Here is an 18,256-nt window from a genome sequence, read left to right as displayed (position 1 = left end):
TCTGCCTCTCTGCCTCTCTGCCTCTCTGCCTCTCTGCCTCTCTGCCTCTCTGCCTCTCTGCCTCTCTGCCTCTCTGCCTCTCTGCCTCTCTGCCTCTGCGTGTTGGGATTAAAGGTGTTCTCCACCACCCCCCTCCCTAACTGGATTTTGATTTCCAAGGAATTTAAATAAGGCCCACTGAGCATAGCTCTAATGAAGGACAGAACATCCGAGGGCATTCAGTAGGTGCTACTGTCTCCAAGTCTCATCCTCTAGGCTTGCTTTTCTGTTGCATCTTGCAGGACAGGCCAGTTCTTTAGTCTTATTTTCATCCACATCTGCAAAAAGGTCACCTGGGTACCTAATGGTTAGATTTTTTTATAGTGGCAACTTGCTGCCCACCCAGCCCTACTGTGTGCTCAAGATTCAGTCTCTGAAGCCAACTTCCATGGCCTCCGGCTCTGGTAGAAGAGCAAGGACCAAGAACTACATTTAGAGAGTCCAGTCTTGGGAGTAAGTGGTAGTTAGACAGGTATTCTAGGAAGAACAGAACCCAGTGCCCTTGACTGGTCTCTGTCCCAGGCAGGCTGAGCTGTTAGAAGCCATGCATACAGCAAAGGGTGAAGAGCCCCATCCTCTGGGCTGGACCACTGCTTTTGAAGTGTGGTGATCTAGGGTTGGTGCCAAGTAGAGGAGTCCTTTGTTTTACAATAGTGAGACCTGAGGAGGCAGCTGATAAGACCTGGGACCCTGGTGTGAAAATGACCCTTTGAACTGGGGAGAGTCCTTAGATAAGCCAGCCACAGCATTGTTGTATCCAGCCCCATTTTATTGGGCTCTTTACAGACCAAGGCATGCAGATAATGGCATTCCAGACCTGTCTGCACAGGGGACTTGGTTTAAGAATGCCAACTCCAGAGAAAGCCTTTGGGAAAAGTAGGCCCACATTAGAGGAATCAATTTATAGTTACTTAAAAAAAAAAAAAATGCCAGGAAGAAAATATAAATGAAACCCAATTATATGCTCTCTTTTACCCAAGAAAAAGTTAAGATTTCGGCTTCAAACTGTCTCGATCGCCCTTCACAGCAAATGGAGTGTATGACTTGTTAGCAAAAGCCAATGGGAGAAAGGGAAGTGGAGAAACAATAAATGGTAATCTTTTTCAAGGTGGTATTTCAGTGTCCTGTATCTTAGTGAGTCTCGGATGGTTCATTCATGACTCAGCCATTCAGCAAACCTTTGTCTGATGTCTGTCGGGCTCAAGCTGCTGAGCTAGTAAGTGTCATCAGGCATCAAGCACGCCACTCTGATACCACCACGTCCTTGGAGTTAGTCTCCTACCCTGGCACTGTCACAGACAGCAAACACTTTACCGTGAAAGGTGAACAGAATCCGGAGGAGTCATGACAGGCTGCTGGACCCTCCTGCTCGAGGCTGGTGATTTCTGGAACTTTATTCTGAAGTATGCTTTAAATGAAGGGTTTCGTTTTCCCTGTCCAGCAGCTCCTTGGGTATTTGTGTCCACGGGTGCTTTCCAGCCTTCCCTCGTGTGAGCCTAAATGCATCTCTAGACAGTCTCCCAAAATAGAATTTTCCATTCCAGGCTGAGGAGCTACAGCTGAGATGGAGGATTTAGGGTAAATGCCATGGAACCTTCTTGGAAGCTGGAAGCTCTCACTGCTCAGGCCTGCAGGCCCTTCACGTGCTGGAACCAGGGCCAGCCACCTCCGGGTGTCTGTTCTCCAAGGGAGTGGATGGAGTTGCCTCTATGTGGCAGTTAGATTCAGCCAGCTCCCGAATGTACACCCCCCTGTCTTTCCATCCCCCACCCCTACCCCCCGCCATACATCTGCCCTTCATCCCTCCAGCTCCAGTATGTACACCTGCCCTCCATTGCTCCACCACACACACACACACACACACATACACACCATACCACACACACACACACACACACTACACATATACACACCACACCACACACATACACACCATATCACACACACACACACACACACATACACCACACACACACACACACTACACATATACACACCACACACACACACACACCTGTCCTCTGATCCTGCAACAGCACATTGGCTTACTCCATCTCCTGCATCCTCTGGCATCCACTGCCCTGCAGTCCCAGGTTTCATAAAGAATTCAGAAAATCCCAGGACTCCCCAGCCTGGAGAACTAAGCAAACAGCCACCATTTTGTGGATTAGAAACACGAGTCCAAAGGACAGAGATCTTGTAGCCAGTCAGTGGCAGAGACAGAACCATAAGCCAAGGCCAGTCCTTTCCCTCTTCCAGAGAACTAGGACAGAGGACTACAGCTTCCTAGGAACCGGAAGCTGCCGCTCTGTCTGACGCCTCCTCCTTCATCGCTCTGATGCCTCTCTTCCCTTCTGTGTTTGAAACCAGGCAATTCCAGGATGTTTCAGGGTTGGAATAACTAATGCCCCACCCAAGCAAGTTTCTCTCCAGACCATTGAAGCTCTAAATCCGCAGTTCTCAGCCTGGCTGATGCCGCGACCCTTAGTGCACTTCCTCATGGTGTGGTGACCCCCCCAACCACAAAATTATTTTGTTGCTATTTCATTATTGTAAATTTGCTACTGTTGTGGATCTTAAGGTAAATATCTGATACTCGGGACATCTAACATGTGACCTCCAGAGGGGTCCCGACCCACAGGTTGAGAACTGCTGCTCTTAAGGAAAACTGCATGAAGCAGTCCTTTATCCCTAGACCCGTGGATCAGTGAGCACTGGATCCCAATTTATAAAGCTTGAGTCCAGACCAATAAAGGTTAGCACTGCAGGAGAGATTTACAGCTTTGCTGGTTCTTGCCTTTTCTTTTTCCCCCAAACAATAGTGCATTTGTGTGAACCACCTTACGCATGAGGTTCAGACTCACTTGAGTTTTAGGCCAAAATGTCCAAGGAGTGCAGGATACTCTAATAGGCACTAAGTTGCTACTGTAAGATGAGATACACAGTAGCAGAGGATGCTTTACAAAGATGCATAGTGTTAAGCCGACACTCTACCCGCCTCCCATGCCTATTCCCTCCTTCCTCCTCAGAGCCAGATTCTATGTACTTTTCATTTTCCACTGTAACCATTAAAAAAGATTGTTTTCATGAATTCTTAGAAGTGTAATAACTGACCCAGGAATGGTGGCTCACACCTTTAAGCAATCCCAGCACTTGGGAGGCAGAGGCAGGTGGGTCTCTGTGAATTTGAGCCTGGTTTACATAGTGAGTTACAGGACAGCCAAAAAAAAAAAAAAAAAAGAATACTTCTTTACATTAAATAAACAAAAAAAAAAAAAAAAAAAAAAGGAATAGTGAAATGTAATAGCTGGGAGTCAGAGAGATGGCTNCACACCTTTAAGCAATCCCAGCACTTGGGAGGCAGAGGCAGGTGGGTCTCTGTGAATTTGAGCCTGGTTTACATAGTGAGTTACAGGACAGCCAATATGTACTTGCACAAAGAATACTTCTTTACATTAAATAAACAAAAAAAAAAAAAAAAAAAAAAGGAAAGATGAAATGTAATAGCTGGGAGTCAGAGAGATGGCTCAGCAGTTAAAAAGCACTTGACTCTTCTTCCAGAGGTCCTGAGTTCAATTCCCAGCAACCATATGCTGGCTCACAACCATTTGTCATGGGATCTCATTCCCTTTTCTGGCTGTGTGTGTGTGTAGACAGAGCACTCATAAACATAAAATACACGAATATATCTTTAAAAGGGAGAAAAATAAATGTAATAACTGTTTCAGTCATGATTAAAATGACTTTTCACTCTCATCCGATTATCCAGAGCTAACTTGTAAAGATTCATGAGTGTCAAACTGATGGATTGATTCAAATGAGGCTGACTTCCTCATAGGTTATACCTTGATTAAAAACCATAGGAACAGGTACTGTTTGTTTGTTTGTTTGTTTGTTTTGTTTTGGAGACAGGTTTTCTCTGTGTAGCCCTGGCTGTCCTGGAACTCACTCTGTAGACCAGGCTGGCCTCGAACTCAGAAACCCACCTGCCTCTGCCTCCCGAGTGCTGGGATTAAAGGCATGCGCCACCACGCCCGGCTAGGAACAGGTACTCTTAGCATGCAGTGTATCTTCAGATAGGTATTTATCTTGTTCTCTGGCTAACGAGCAAACGTTAATACCGTCGGTCTAGTGATTGAAGCCAGCTATAAGCTTATGTGTAGTCTGGCACATGACTGACTGTAGCCATCTTCTCTTTCTGTGCATTAAACCAACGCAGATGCTGTGGCTTTGAGACTGTCAGTCAACATCATTTAGGCTCTGTAGTTGGCTCTGTGCGGTGCCATCTTCAAAGATGGTGTGATGAGGGTTTGAGGTTAGTCCTTCCAGAAGATTCTTCCTTACAGTAATAGGATAATAATACCTCAAAAAATTATTACATGCAATAAAACAAACCAGAAGGCTGAGCAAGAGAAGAGCCGCCGACTAGTATCAGAAGAAAAGCAAAGGAGGTTGTAACAGTTAGGAGGAAGAGGTAGAATTATAACCAGATGGACCCATTTGTCAGTGGTCAGATTGAAAGGAACAGTAGCTTATGGGAGCAAGAAATGGGAGACTATGCCCCAATCCTAGTGAATGGGTGCACCCCCCTATCCAGTGAAGGGGTGTGCCCCCATGTCCAGAGGGCTCCAAGTCCCCTTCCAGGTTTGTCTATAAGGGTCACTTTTTTTGTCTTTCTGGTTTTTGCTTCTTGCTTTGTGTATATAACTTGATCTGCTCAGTATTTTCGCCCAATATTCCCTGTCCCCCACATGACAGGTGATCTGCCTGTTATGTGTCATATGTTAAGACGTTAATGACGACTCTGACGTCGGAGAGATAGCAGCTGCTCTGCAGCCTTCACATCCGTCAGCCCTCCTCAACAGGACAGAGATTCACTTTACACACAGAGGCAGCACTAGCCTCGAAATGGAGTCTATGCAGTTATAGGATCTGCCTGTAGTCCCAGCTACTCCGGAGGTTAAAGTGGCAAGATTGCATCCACTCAGAAGCTGGGGTCCAGGCCGTGTGGAAGGAAGGAGGGGAGGAAGGAAGGAAGGAAGGAAGGAAGGAAGGAAGGAAGGAAGGAAGGAAGGAAGGAAGGAAGGGTTAACTCTTTAGTTTGCCCATGGAAACATTAACAAAATATTTTAAATATTTTTTTTAACCCAACTGAACTAAAACCAAAGGTTTTTATAGCAATCAAAAAGAAGTTTTGATGTTGAGAGAAGTGGCGCTAGGTGGAAGCGTCAAAGTTAAGCAGCAGAGCTTAGCATTACATGATGGCTGTGTTTCTAAAAGGAAAAAAAAAAAAAGGAGTAAAAATAAAATTGAAAGTGCTGTCAAAAATGGAGCTTTATGCATAAGAAATGTGTTGAAAATGCAGAAACTGTGTAAGTAAAATTAAGCATTGCCTGTGTCCAAAATGGTAGGATATTAGATGATGAAATGATCTGATTTCTAAATTTCTTAGCTCATGGGTTTTTTTTTAAACTCCTTTTGCAAACATTTTGGGAAAGCTATGTATGGTTTATAAAGGTTCTGTGCATTAAAACCATTACCACAAGTCACTTCAAAATAGCAGTCCTTAAGGACAGACTGACTTTTACTGGAGAAAGACATTTTGACAACGATGAGTGAGATTCTACAAGTCAGTTATGCTTGCAGATTGTCTCAGGGGAGGGGTGAGGTTCATTTATCCATGTGTGGGCTCTGTGGGGAAATAGGAAGACATCTTGGGGTCCCAGAAAAATTTTGCAGTAACCAGCTAGTGACTGTAATTTTGAAGAGGCTCTTGGCTTTTATGGCACAAATGTGCCACTTCCTCAGAGCTGGTAACTTAAGGTTGATGTTGTTAGTAGACCAGTATATGCAGTACAATCACATGTGTCACAATTCGGATTCACTGAGCACGTGGGGTATGCTGGCGACTTCTCTGTCTCCAGAGAGGCTTCCAGCAGCTCAGAGAGCCTGTACCTCTGCCTGATACCTGGTAATAAAGACAACTTACTTCCCAGCTGCAATTTCTGATATCTGTCTTTCTTGCCCATACAATAAGCAGAAGATTTCCCATAGAGATGGCAGTCTAACTTTTGCCCAGGTTGGCTCTGAACTCCTTAGGATCAAGCAATTGACTTGTGTCTACTTTCCGAGTAGCTGGGACTGCAAGTATTAGGTAGACACAAATAAAAACATGTAGTGTATTTTATAGACATTTTTGGAATAGTTGTCATGGCAAAATAATCCCACCTTTTCCCCAACCACTGGCTTCCAGCCCACGATACACGTGTGTGTGCATGCATGCATGTGCACATGCATATGTTCACACACACACACACACAACACACACACACACCTCCAAATCTAGCAGGAAACATGGAGAGTGGTGGTTGGTTGCACTCTGGATCATAATCAAGGAGCTATGAAGTGGCCACAGAAGCTGAGCCACCATCATGAGGTCCCGCTTGTACAAAGAGAATGATGAAGTGCTAACCAGAAGAGAAAGCAGAGAACGTTTGATGATGAACACTGCCTAGACTGCTGAGGGGTTTCCTTTCCTGAGTGACTGTCACTTGTGCTGTTCAGTGGCATGCTTGCTACATGAGAGAAACCTGTGCCTGGCCTGCAGATCTTCCTCCTCTTTCTTTGAGGCATTTACAACTAGTACAGACTGTGGGTAGATATCCCCACCAGCTCGGACACCCCTTCCCTAACTGGGAGGCAGTCCCCAGGGCCTGCTTAGCTGAGATCCTCTGCTAGCTAGACATGGTTGTTAGAGGCAGGGACTACTTGGTTCCCAGCTGGGACAAAAAGTCACTTGAATGATAGCTAAGCAGTCCCCTTGTTCTTAGCCCATGCCATTTCCTCTCTGGTACAAGGGGACACGCCCAGGAGCTTGCCTGCCTCTAAGGACTGTGCACTGGGCCCCCAGCACCCTAGCTCTCTTAAGTGTCCTCTTAGTTTATGGCATTTTCCCTCAAACCCTGCATTTCCTTGTACCTTGTTTCCTCCCGTTAAGAAAACTGATATTCCACTGTCATCTAACATTTAGAACTTCTAAAACCCACACCTGATTTTTTTGGTGTGTGTGAAGTTTTTTTTTTTTTTTTTTTGAGACAGAATCTCACTCTGTGGCCCAGGCTAATCTGGAACTTGTCATGTAGCCAAAACTGGGCTGGAACTCACAATAATCCTCCTGCCTCCTGAATGTTGCGATTACACTCTGGCTCAGTTGACCCGTACTTATGGGCACGTCTGGATAGACTTTCTCTTCCGATGGTTCGTCTGTGTGGTGACCTGTATTAGAACTGCGTTGTGATATTCTGTTTTGTGGGAAATTCCAGGGATTTTTTTTTTTTTTCAGTGTGTCTTAATGTCGTTACTACTCAAAACTCCAAAGAACCTGTTCTCTTGTGTAGACAGTGTGAGGGAAGTCTGAACATGTCCATCCCAGGTGGAGTAACTGGGCCTCAGCTTCACCAGATCAGCAACAGGTGTGAGGTGTTGTCATGAGGTCTCGTCTTTGACAGCAGAATTGAGCCATAAAAGTTCTGAATAATTTATGCAGCTCTGCGGGAGTCCAGGTATAGATTGTTAATCCCAGCCTTTAAAACGTGCCAGTTTCACTCAGAGATGCTTAGAATGAATTTTTATTGTGGCCTTTAGGTGAAAATGTTCAGATGGCCCCATAAATCAAAATTAATTTAATTTACCATTATCCATGGGTTTAACATCTTCTGTTTGACTTTTAAGTAGAATCGGAGCTCCTCGTGATCAGATGTTTCGATTTATGCTTTAAAATATTACAAGATGGCCAAAACCGGGGATAAGAACCTTTTAAACCATCTTTAATTTCAGTGTTACTGCGAAGTCTGCATAGTCTTCTTATAAACCGAATCTTGCTTCAGGAAGGCAAAGCAAAGCGACATGGACATGTGGTTCGAGTGTCTGCTGCTCATCTTCGCCTGGTTTGCGTTAGGAAGTCGTGGAAGCTAAGTCAGAAAGCTCTCTAAAGAAAGCCTCCCAGCAGAGGAGGACACAGAAGGGAGAGAGCCGAACACCCTGCTCCCCCCACCCCCAAAGCACAGTCCAGTGAAAAGTGGGGGTCCTTGGTAGCTGAGAGTAGAGAAAGACAAATGGTTTTAAAGAATCATACCTAAGGAGGACCCCAGTATAGTAGTTTCCATATTTCCCGTTGAGAACCATCCAACAAAGAAAAAAAATCTTAAAAGAAAAACAAAACAAACCCTGACAATCCATCATTCATTCCCAGGCCATACTCTACATTAACTGCTGGTTCTTCAACTAAAAGAGGTGGGGGTGGGGTGGGAGGAGGGAGGGAAGGAGAGAGAGGGAGGGAGAGAGGGAAGGAGAGGGACAGAGGCTAGTGAGGTTGCTCAGTGGTTACAGCACTGGCTGCTCTTCTGAAGGACCCAGGTTCGATTCTCAGCATCCACATGGCCGTTCATGATTGGTCAGCATCCACACGGCCGTTCATGATGGGCTATATAATTCAAGTACCAGGGATCCTGCCCTCTTTTTGGACCTCAGTGGGCACCATGCACTCCGTGTGATGAATGCACATATGCACAAAGTGATAACAGTAACAACCACAAAAATTAAATAAAGCCTGCCACCAAGACCCTCCAGGGAGCATCGTAGCCACCATATACCTGCAGCCGCCATACCTGCCACTTGAGGCAGCACAGCCAGCTTGCTTTCGCCTCGGTGTCTGGGCAGTGCCCGTGGTGAGAGCAGATGCTGCCTGCCTCACAGTGCCCATGGAAGAGCGTGCAGTCCAGGCGGTGCACTCACTCACGGGTTCTTAGAACTCCTCCATTCAGTACAGTCCCATCATCATGCTGTTATTCCTAGCAACAGCATCCAGAGTACTTTGTGTGTGTGACCATTGTGCTTCCTTCCCCTGGGAACTCTTCATTAATGGAATGACGGGTAGTAGATTTTAACTTGCCTGACTGTATTAAAAACATTCTGCACTTCCTGAAAGGCATCCTCAGGGGTCAAAGGTGTGTCATTTTGAAGATTCCTGGAGTAGCATAAAGATGCTCGGTGCTGCTTATGCCACGATTTGGCCTCTTTAAAGAAAGAAAAATCGTGCCAGGCGTGGTGGCGCACGCCTTTAATCCCAGCACTTGGGAGGCAGAGGCAGGCGGATTTCTGAGTTTGAGGCCAGCCTGGTCTACAGAGTGAGTTCCAGGACAGCCAGAGCTACACAGAGAAACCCTGCCTCAAAAAAAACAAAATAAATAAATAAATAAATAAAATAAGGTAAGAAAAATCATATATGTGTGTGTATGTGTTCATATATCCACATTTATTTACTTTGTGCGTGATATATGTGTATATATGCATATTCATGTGCATGCAGATACACATGGAAGTGGGTATATATGCACATGAGTGTACATGTGTACAGGCCAGAGGTCAAACAGGTATGCTTCAGTTGCTGATCACATTGCTGTGTTGAAATGAGGTCTCTTCGCTGCCAGCTGGTGAGCCTCGGGAAGTCTTTTATTTCATTATCCTAGCAATGGGATGCCCTCACTTCGCTTTTCAAATGTGGGCTCTGGGGACCTGACAGAGGTCCTCACGCTTGCAAGACACACTTTACTGGTCGAGCTATTTTCCATCCCTGGCTTTTTAATCTTATGAGTGGTAGCTTCCTCCGAAGAGGCTCTTTAACCATATTGTCAGATCTTTCAAAAAAAAAAAAAAAAGTATGTGCCACTTCACATCGTCAAATGCAGTCTGGCGCTTGACATAAAAACCGCCTGGGTGCTGCACTGCTTGCGGTCACTCTTAAGGCAATTGCTCTGTCCTCTTTAGACACACTCTCCCCAAAAGTAGGAGGCTGTTTAGGTAGTTCGCTGATAGAGCACACGGGAAGCCTAGGCCTGAGCCCCACAGAACACCCTGTACCCTCATACAAAGCGAAGTGTGGCAGAGGATCCTGGGATCCTGTTAGATCATACCATAGAGAGACTAATAAAAACCTCAGGTCATAGAAATGTGGCTTCCTCCATTCCATCAGCAACTAGGGAGTCAGCCTCTGGCTGCCACTGGAGTTTATATGGAAGGAAGTAGATTCCCCTTCAGCTTATTTCCCAGCCCTCACAGGCTCCCATTATTTAAACTTGTCTGCAGAAACTCTCTGTTGGGCAGCATGTCAGGAGAACCGCCTGCAGGCGCTGCCAGACACTTAAGGATTCTGTTGCTGCTTTCTTCCCTCTCGTTCTTCATTGTCACAACTGAAGAATGTCAGTTGATTTTTTTTTAAAGCATGATGGTCCTGTGACTTGAACTGTAATCAATTCATCTGACACGTTTATAATGGTTGCATTATTTCAATGTCTTTGGCTTTTGGGGGGGTGTCATGTGAGGTAGCAGAGTGGGTCACACAGAACCTCCTTGGAGCAGATCTTGAGGTCTGTCCCTTGTTCCACACAACGTCTGAGAGTTGAGGCGGTGATGGGGAAGCCACTGACGACATGCAGGAGTGATACCGGAGTGAGAGCACAGGGCACACTGACGTGGCTGTGACAACCAGGCAATGGAACATCTGCAATGCAAAGATGTCAGTAAGCCAGTTGTGTTGTGTTCGGACAATCAGATGTGTGTCTGCGAGATTGGAATGGCACGGTCAACTTCAACAATTCAAGGAATTTCCAGAGTCCGGGAGGCATTCCTAGCACATTTGCCTTTGAGCTACACAAATGTTTGGTTCTTCAGGTCAGCAAAGAAATATATTATCTGAGAGTTGCCCTCAAAGAGGCTGACAGCCGTTGCCTCATTAGTGGCTGGAATAACCTGGAATGCAGGTTTCTAGCATAGCCTTCTGTGTTCACGTGCTGCCGATAAGGAAAAAGTTGGGGAAGGCAAAACGTTTTATTTAGCTATTTATCAGCATTGCTATGCCAGGCGTGGTGGCACATGGCTTTTCCCAAGAGTATAGAGGCAGGGGCAGGCAGATCTCTGTGAGTTTGAGGCCAGCCTGGTCTACATAATGAATTCTGGGCCATCCAGAGCTTTGTAATAGATTGTCTTAAAAAACCAACTCTGCTTTAGAACAAATAATACAGAAGCGCAAAAGGATAAGCCGTGATGTGAGATTCAGACTTGAATCCAGGCTTCTCTGCTAACAACTTCTGTTGTTAGAGGAACTTAAAAATATACCAACAGATCGCCAGGCATGGTGGCGCACTCCTTTAATCCCTGCACTCAGGAGGCAGAGACGGGCGGATTTCTGAGTTCAAAGCTAGCCTGGTCTACATAAATAGGAGGATGCGGCCAGAGCTCAGGAGGCTGCAGTCTACCATGACCTGGTCTTGCTCTTCCTCAGAGTGCCACACCCACACCAGGAGTGAAGGACGGACGAGGGCATTGCTTTAGGCTCTATGGCTTAGAAATCAGGACGAGCCTACGAGTTTAGTTTAGGTCTGATCTCATAAGCCAAGACAAAACTGCAACTCCTTTAAATATTAAAACTGGAATCATGAAGCCAGGTTTGACATATCATCTCTGGTCTGAGCACTAAGGGGACTGAGATAGGACGGTTGCTGCAAGTTTGAGGTCATCCTGGGTTTTACAGGAAGCTCCAGGCACCTGAGCTACATAGTGGGACACTGTTTCTCTGTCTCTCTCTCATACACACCCCCAAAACTATATATATATATATATAAAATCTCAAATTAATTGACATAAAACTATTTTTTTTTTATGTATTTACTTTTGGTGTCTGTGGTAGTGAAAGGACAGCTCTTGCTGGAGTCCCATCTTCCCTGTTACCATATGGTACCTAAGGGTGGAGCTCAGGTTGTAGCCCTGTATCTAATGATACTGCTACCTAATGGGCCCTCTTGTTGGCCCACCTGACCCTCTTCCTCTTCCTCCTCCTTCTCCTTTTCCTCCTCCACCTCCTCTTCCTCCTTTTCCTTCTTCCTCCTCTTCCTCCTCTCTTTATCTTCCTCTTCCTCCTGCCCTTCCCCTCTTCTTCTTCCTCTCTTCATCTTTCTTCTCTCCTTTCTCCTCCTCTTTTTGTGCTAGGAATTGAACTCAGAGCCTCACACATATTATGCAGTCTCTCGATCAGTGAGCCAAACCCCAGCACCCCCTTTTATTTAAAAGCCCAAATAAAGAATAGCAGATTTACTAAGGAATATATGAATACTTAGTGGGCAAGGTGCCAAGTCAGTCTACGGATGATCAAACAGGCACAAGCAAGGTATTCCCACTCATCCGGAGCTAATGTGTGCCAAGCAGCTTATCTGATGGGTCAAGCCAGAGATCATCATACAAAAGCAACAGGACTTTGCAGACTTTTAACACAAACTCCGTGCTGAAGACACTGAAGGTCCAGAGGAACACAGGCAGAAAGGAAATGCCAAAGTAACTTGGTCAAAGACAGTTACTTATTGAGAACTAAGTGCGATCAGAGAGCATCGGGCCAGCATAAGCCAGTCTCCAGTGCACCATCACCCTTTCTACTTAAGGACTATGGGCTTGCAGATAAGATAAAGAAACAGTGTAGCATGCTCAGCTGAACCTTTCTTCTTGGCAAGAGGCTTCTGGCTGCTTGAAATAATTCTTTGTTGATGTCCCTCTGAAAATAACTTGGTTAGTTATGGCACCCAGTTACAATGTTCAAAACTGGCCCGCCTGCATTTTCAACTCTCTTAGCTGGTGGGGAGTTTAAATGGCAGACAGAAACAGATGATACACAAAACTGTTTTGAACAAGTAGCACATGAACCGAACATTCTATAATCTAAAATTTGCCACCAAGCACTGTTATATTGGTATTTCTTTTAAATATAGCTGCACTACAGACCATACCAACCACCACCACTTCACATTCTTCCCTCCCTGCCCCCTTTGGACCTCTGCCCTGGTACTCAGTTGGTTAGGTTGTCTGCATGGCATTCGCTAAGATCATGGGCACCTATTTTGTGAGGATCTATTTCACAGTGATGGGCTTGAGCTCTTTACTTTGTGGAATATAAGCATTATAATTCATTTTCTGTATATATGTATATGTACATACATAATATACATATTTATGTATATGAGTATCTTACCTCTTGTATGTAAAGCATGCATGCGTATGCACCACTCACAGGTTCAGTGCCCTCCGAGGTTAGAAACGGTAGTAAGAAACCCTGGCTCCAAAATTACCAATGGTCGTGAGCTGCCACATGGGTGCTGGAACTAGAACCTGGGTCTTCTGGCAAGTGCAGTCAATGCTCTTTTAACCACTGAGCTGTCTCTCCAGCACCTAAGTATTACTATATTTTAAAGGTGACCATCAAATGAAGAGAACATTTTAGTTTAGAAGTGTAAATCCTTCTGGGTCTCTCCTGTCGCAGTTTGAAGTTAAAGCTATGTCCGGGCTCAGCTTCTGTTCCCACTGGAGTGAGCAAGCAAGCCATGGAGTGTATTGACTTACTTGGGAATGCCAGGCATGTCAGGCACCCCTTACCCCTGTGTCCTGGGCAGCTCTAGTCCAGCCCTTTGCCCCCAGAAAAACTAAGTCAGAGGAGGCCTGCCACCCCTGCTCTTGACTGCTGTGGGGGGTTTTTTGGCTCTTCTCACCTGCCTTTTGGGGTTCCTGGCCCTGTTTCCTTCACCCCCATGTCTAACCAGATCTCATGGAAGGTTTTGCCACTTTTTGGAAGTATCTGTGGTTTCCCACTGACTTGGAATATCTTAAGTGTCCCTGTGGTGGCTACACAGCTATTCACACCCTGGGTCTGCATTTGGTCACACTTTCAGGTGACTTCCCCTCCCTGGGCCCGTCTTTTGTTCTTCAGCCTTCAGTGGCTCAACCTGGTCTGAAGCTATTCCTCTTCCAGTACCCCTCAATGGATTGTCCCAATTGACAGTGCTGTGGTGACACAGGTCACCAACACTCTTGCTGTTCCACTCTTGACAGCTTACTTATTTTATAAACATAATCTTAAAATGGTAGTTTCAAATGGGTCTGCCTTCCCCTAAAAAAAACATTTTGCTCTTTATAGGCTGTCAATATTTTGCTGTGTGTGTACTGTAAGTTTTCATTTAAACACTGTAGCCATGACACCTGAATATATCTTGGCTACGGTGTCATGGTATGACCCTTTCAATACCTTTTAGAAAGTTTCCCCTTAATGTCCTCACACGTTGGTAGGTTTTCAGTAGTGGAGTTTAAAGATGTTTGCATTAAACCCAAGCCCTGAAGAAGCTGAGCAGGTTGAAGGTCAGAATCTGAGAAAACCTCCTCATATATATACTGGACACAAGTTTGTTTATCCAATATGTCTTCAGGTAGGAAAAGTGCCTGAGAGGCATCGGGAGTGACAGGGAGAACAGGCCAAGGTGGCGGCTGGATTTTTCTCGCTGAGCAAATATCCCCTAAGTACCACAGATCTGTATCCTTCCCCAGGCTTGGGGTCAAGACAGCACAGCTGCAAGCACCTATCTGGTGTTAGCGTCATGACCAGCCATCAGCCTCAGATAAAAACCCAGGAGAGCTGATAGAATGCTTGACTCAGGAAGAGGCTGGGTGTGGGGGACGGACTTCCTCCGGGCTACTGGCACTCTTATCTGTTTCTGTGTCAAAAGATCTGTTTTATTTAAACAAATGGTTGCGTCCCACCTCGCCCTGTCCAGCTTTAAAATTGACTTTCCCCAGACACAGGCATTTTAGAGATGGGACGCTCATGACCACAAAGGCTAGCCTTCGAGAAGTGATCTGTCCCAGGGTTGGCAAAGTACCTGCTAAGAGAACCAGCCGTTAGCCTCCTGACTGCAAACCCTGTGGGCCAGGGTACTTTGAAGTAAAGATGGCCCCACTCACTGAGGGTGGGGGATGGGTCGCTGGGAGGTTTGGAGTCATAAATACAATGGGATGGAGTGTAGAAACCGGTGAAGAACCAGTGCTCTCTAATCAGGATGCTTTAAATATAATCAAAGGGTAAAGAAAGTAATTGGAGACCTCGTGAAGCTGAAACTTATCATAAACCTCCATAATGCCCCTCACTCCAGCAGGACCTTGCCACCTGCCTTCCAGCCCTTCCCTAGCGTGGAGTGGGCTCAGCTCATGAGGATAAGATCTTCCAAGTGCTCAGTGGGCTCCCTGGCCATGGCAGAAGCATTTAGTACCAACTTGCAAGGATAAGACAGCTCCCTCCAGCTATTCCTCCAGCACTGGGCTCATTGATCTGAACAAGAATTGTGACCAAGTCTACAAACGTAATTTGGGGACTCGGTCCATTGTGTAAACCATATTGCTATCCTATATCATGACCTCACTGAGGCTAAAACCATACTTGTTTGTCAGTGAACGAGACGGTATCATGAAACAGTTGTCCCTGTTTCAGAAGTATATTCATCCTGATCACTGATATTTCATTATCAATGCCTTTATAATGTTTGGAAATCAAGAGTAATACAGCTTAAGAAGAAAGTCTGTGTTTTGCTTCTATGTGTGTGCTTTTGTGTATGTATGCGCATGTGCAAGCATGCATGAATGTCTAGGTTTGTTCACCTATGTATGACCATGTGCAGGCCAAAAGCTGACACTGGCTGTCTTCCTCTATTGCTCTCTCCCCTTCTTCTGAGCCAGGGTCTCCCACTGGACCTAGAGCTTGTGGTCTCAACCAGACTGGCTGGTTAGCAAACCTCTAGGACCCTTCTGTCTCTCTTCCAGACTCAGCAGGGAGCTACAGATGTGCACAGCCACAGTTGGCTTCTTCCCTGGACGGTAGGAATGGTAGGGTCCCAATTCTGGTATTCCTGCTCGTGTAACAAGCAAGTTATCCACTGAGTCACCTTCCCAGCCCAGGGAAGTGTGTTACAGAAGAAACCAAGGTCACCATTAGGAACAAGCCCCGAGGTTTGCTTACGCCCTTCCTTTCTCTCTTTCTACCAGACTAGATAAGGCTAACTGGCTTTTGACTAAATAGTCGCTCTTTGTTTCTCTGCCCTTGACACACTCGTTTTCCTAAATCAACCCCATCCTTAGGATTAACTGCTTATGTTTAGAAATATACTAATATACTTGGATAAGGTATGGCCCTGGGAAGAACGGGTGAGAATCATATATTCACTTAACTGGGGCTCACCGCCCTGTACCGATATGCACTGGGCACAGTGCTGAGAACGCGGCAGTGAACGCCCGACAGAACAATAGTAAGGCGATGATTAAAGAGGCACACAGTGCCAGGCTGTGCTAAATGTGAGGCCAAAGGAGAGGGTGAGGCTTTTAAGGAGTAAGTGGGGGATGGGGGACCCTCCCTGTGGAAATGACTACAGAACGGAGGAGGAAGCTAAGCCCTGAGAATTTGAGTTTCCTTTCTCAGCCCCCTAAAGTGTGATCTTCAAATAACTGAATATTCTACCTAGCTGAAACAAAAGGATGCCAGCTGGGGGGGTGGGGGGCGGGCGTTGCTTCCATCTGCATAAATTGACTGTTGCCAATAGCAGTGCCTTTCAGACCAGAGGGAAAGTCTGTTTCTTTCAGATTGAAAGTTAGTAAGAAGTTTCTGTCTCCAAACTGCTGCTTGGGCAGGAACACAAGAGAAGTTGACAGTACCTGTTGGAGAAGTAGCAAACGGTATTTACAAGTGGTTACCTTGTATCACACCCACCCACAGCTGGCTACATTTAATACAGATAAGCCTCACAGGATGGAGTGGGAATATTTATGCCTCTCAACAGTCAGTGTGAAGCTAACTCTCCTTTAAGAGTTCTTGTTAAAGGCCGGGCGTGGTGGCGTGGTAGCGCACGCCTTTGATCCCAGCACTCACTCGGGAGGCAGAGGCTGGCGGATTTCTTGAGTTTGAGGCCAGCCTGATCTACAGAATGAGTTCCAGGACAGCCAGGGCTATACAGAGAAACCCTGTCTCGAAAGAATTCTTGTTAAGAGCTCCTGACGGCATATAATCTGTATTTTATAACATGCCAGTTTAGAGGGTGATGTAAAAGTCTGCTGACTGGTTGTACATTTGTTCTGAGGATATCTTTAGCTCCTGTATTCTCTGAGAAACTCAAACTGAATGAAATAGGAAAGGGGGGGAATGGAGACAGGTACGGTGGTTTGCTCTGATAACCCCCGCCCTTGGGAGGCCAGGCTAGCGTCAGCAAATCTGAAGGCATCGGCCTACGCTGTATGAAAAACCATTGTCCAAAAATAAAATCGTAAATTTGACAAAAGTCACGAGTTAAAGAGCAGTCTGACTCAGACACAGCTCTCACTGGTGAATCTCACAGATCAACAGGGAAATCCGGCTCATTAGAGGTTTTCCCACAAACTCCAGTGTCCTCAGGCCAGAGGGACTTCTTGTTCTCTGGGAAGCATTTGGGAAACTTGAATCCACTTGAATGGCAAATAATGGTTTGTGATGTCTGTACGGGTAGTGTTTCCAAACTACTCTAACAGAGCCAGGGCCCTTTGGTCTCTGTCACTTAAAACAAAACAAAACAAAACAAGAAACAACAACAACAAAAACCCCAAACTAGCAATGTTAAAAAAAAAAAAAAAATCCAGCTTGTCCCCTGCTTCTTCACAATGCAGCAGAGATAACAGCGTTTGGCCACACAACTATTTACTTGAGGGATCTATTTATGGCAACCTGTGTATTTTTAAATCACAGTTATAATAGGCTATTGTTCTCTTATATAAATAAATATATGCTGCAAAATCAGCATAAGGCTTTAAAGTAGAAACTGGTGGCATTCACGGTGCGTTTATTCCACAGCATTTTACAGAGGATGGAGCATCTAGGCTTGTTCCTCACCCCTCTTTTGGCATCCCCTCACCTGACCCCAACTAAAGCTTGTGGCTTAGAATGTGGATTCTCCTGATTGCTAATTCCTAATGATCATTAGTAATTGTTGTTGCTTCCTGGGCTCGCTTTAAGGTCCAGTTTTTGCTTCTCCGAGCCCTTACTGCAGACAGCTGAAGCCAAATTCCTCTCTGAGAGCCCCTATAAATAGCACAGAAACAAGATTAACGTGGACGTGCAGCGGGGCGTTTTCTTGTGTTTCAAGAATGGGAGTTAAAACTCTTCCTAGATTTCCTTAAGTGCATTGTGTGCCTGACTCCTTTGCTTTCGCCGTTGTTTACTGATAAAAAAATAAATCTCCGGCTCTAAGCCGCAGGAATTGCATTTAAATGCAATAAAGTCCTTGGGGTGTGGGTGTGTGGGTGTGTGTGTGTGTGTGTGTGTGTGTGTGTGTGTGTG

At 45.6% G+C, this 18,256-nt stretch overlaps 1 protein-coding gene across 2 annotated transcripts in view; it reads left to right on the top strand.

The window, feature by feature from the left end:
• The window catches only part of Prickle1 (prickle planar cell polarity protein 1), a 94,350-nt gene that overhangs the window by 56,254 nt on the left and 19,840 nt on the right, over nucleotides 1-18,256 (top strand). The gene's annotated exons all lie outside the window — the stretch shown is intronic.

The sequence above is a fragment of the Mus pahari genome, chromosome 17, assembly GCF_900095145.1.
Source record: "Mus pahari chromosome 17, PAHARI_EIJ_v1.1, whole genome shotgun sequence".
Lineage (NCBI taxonomy): Eukaryota > Metazoa > Chordata > Mammalia > Rodentia > Muridae > Mus > Mus pahari.
The sequence above is the reverse complement of the archived record's forward strand: the minus strand, read 5'-3'. Positions and strand labels throughout refer to the sequence as shown.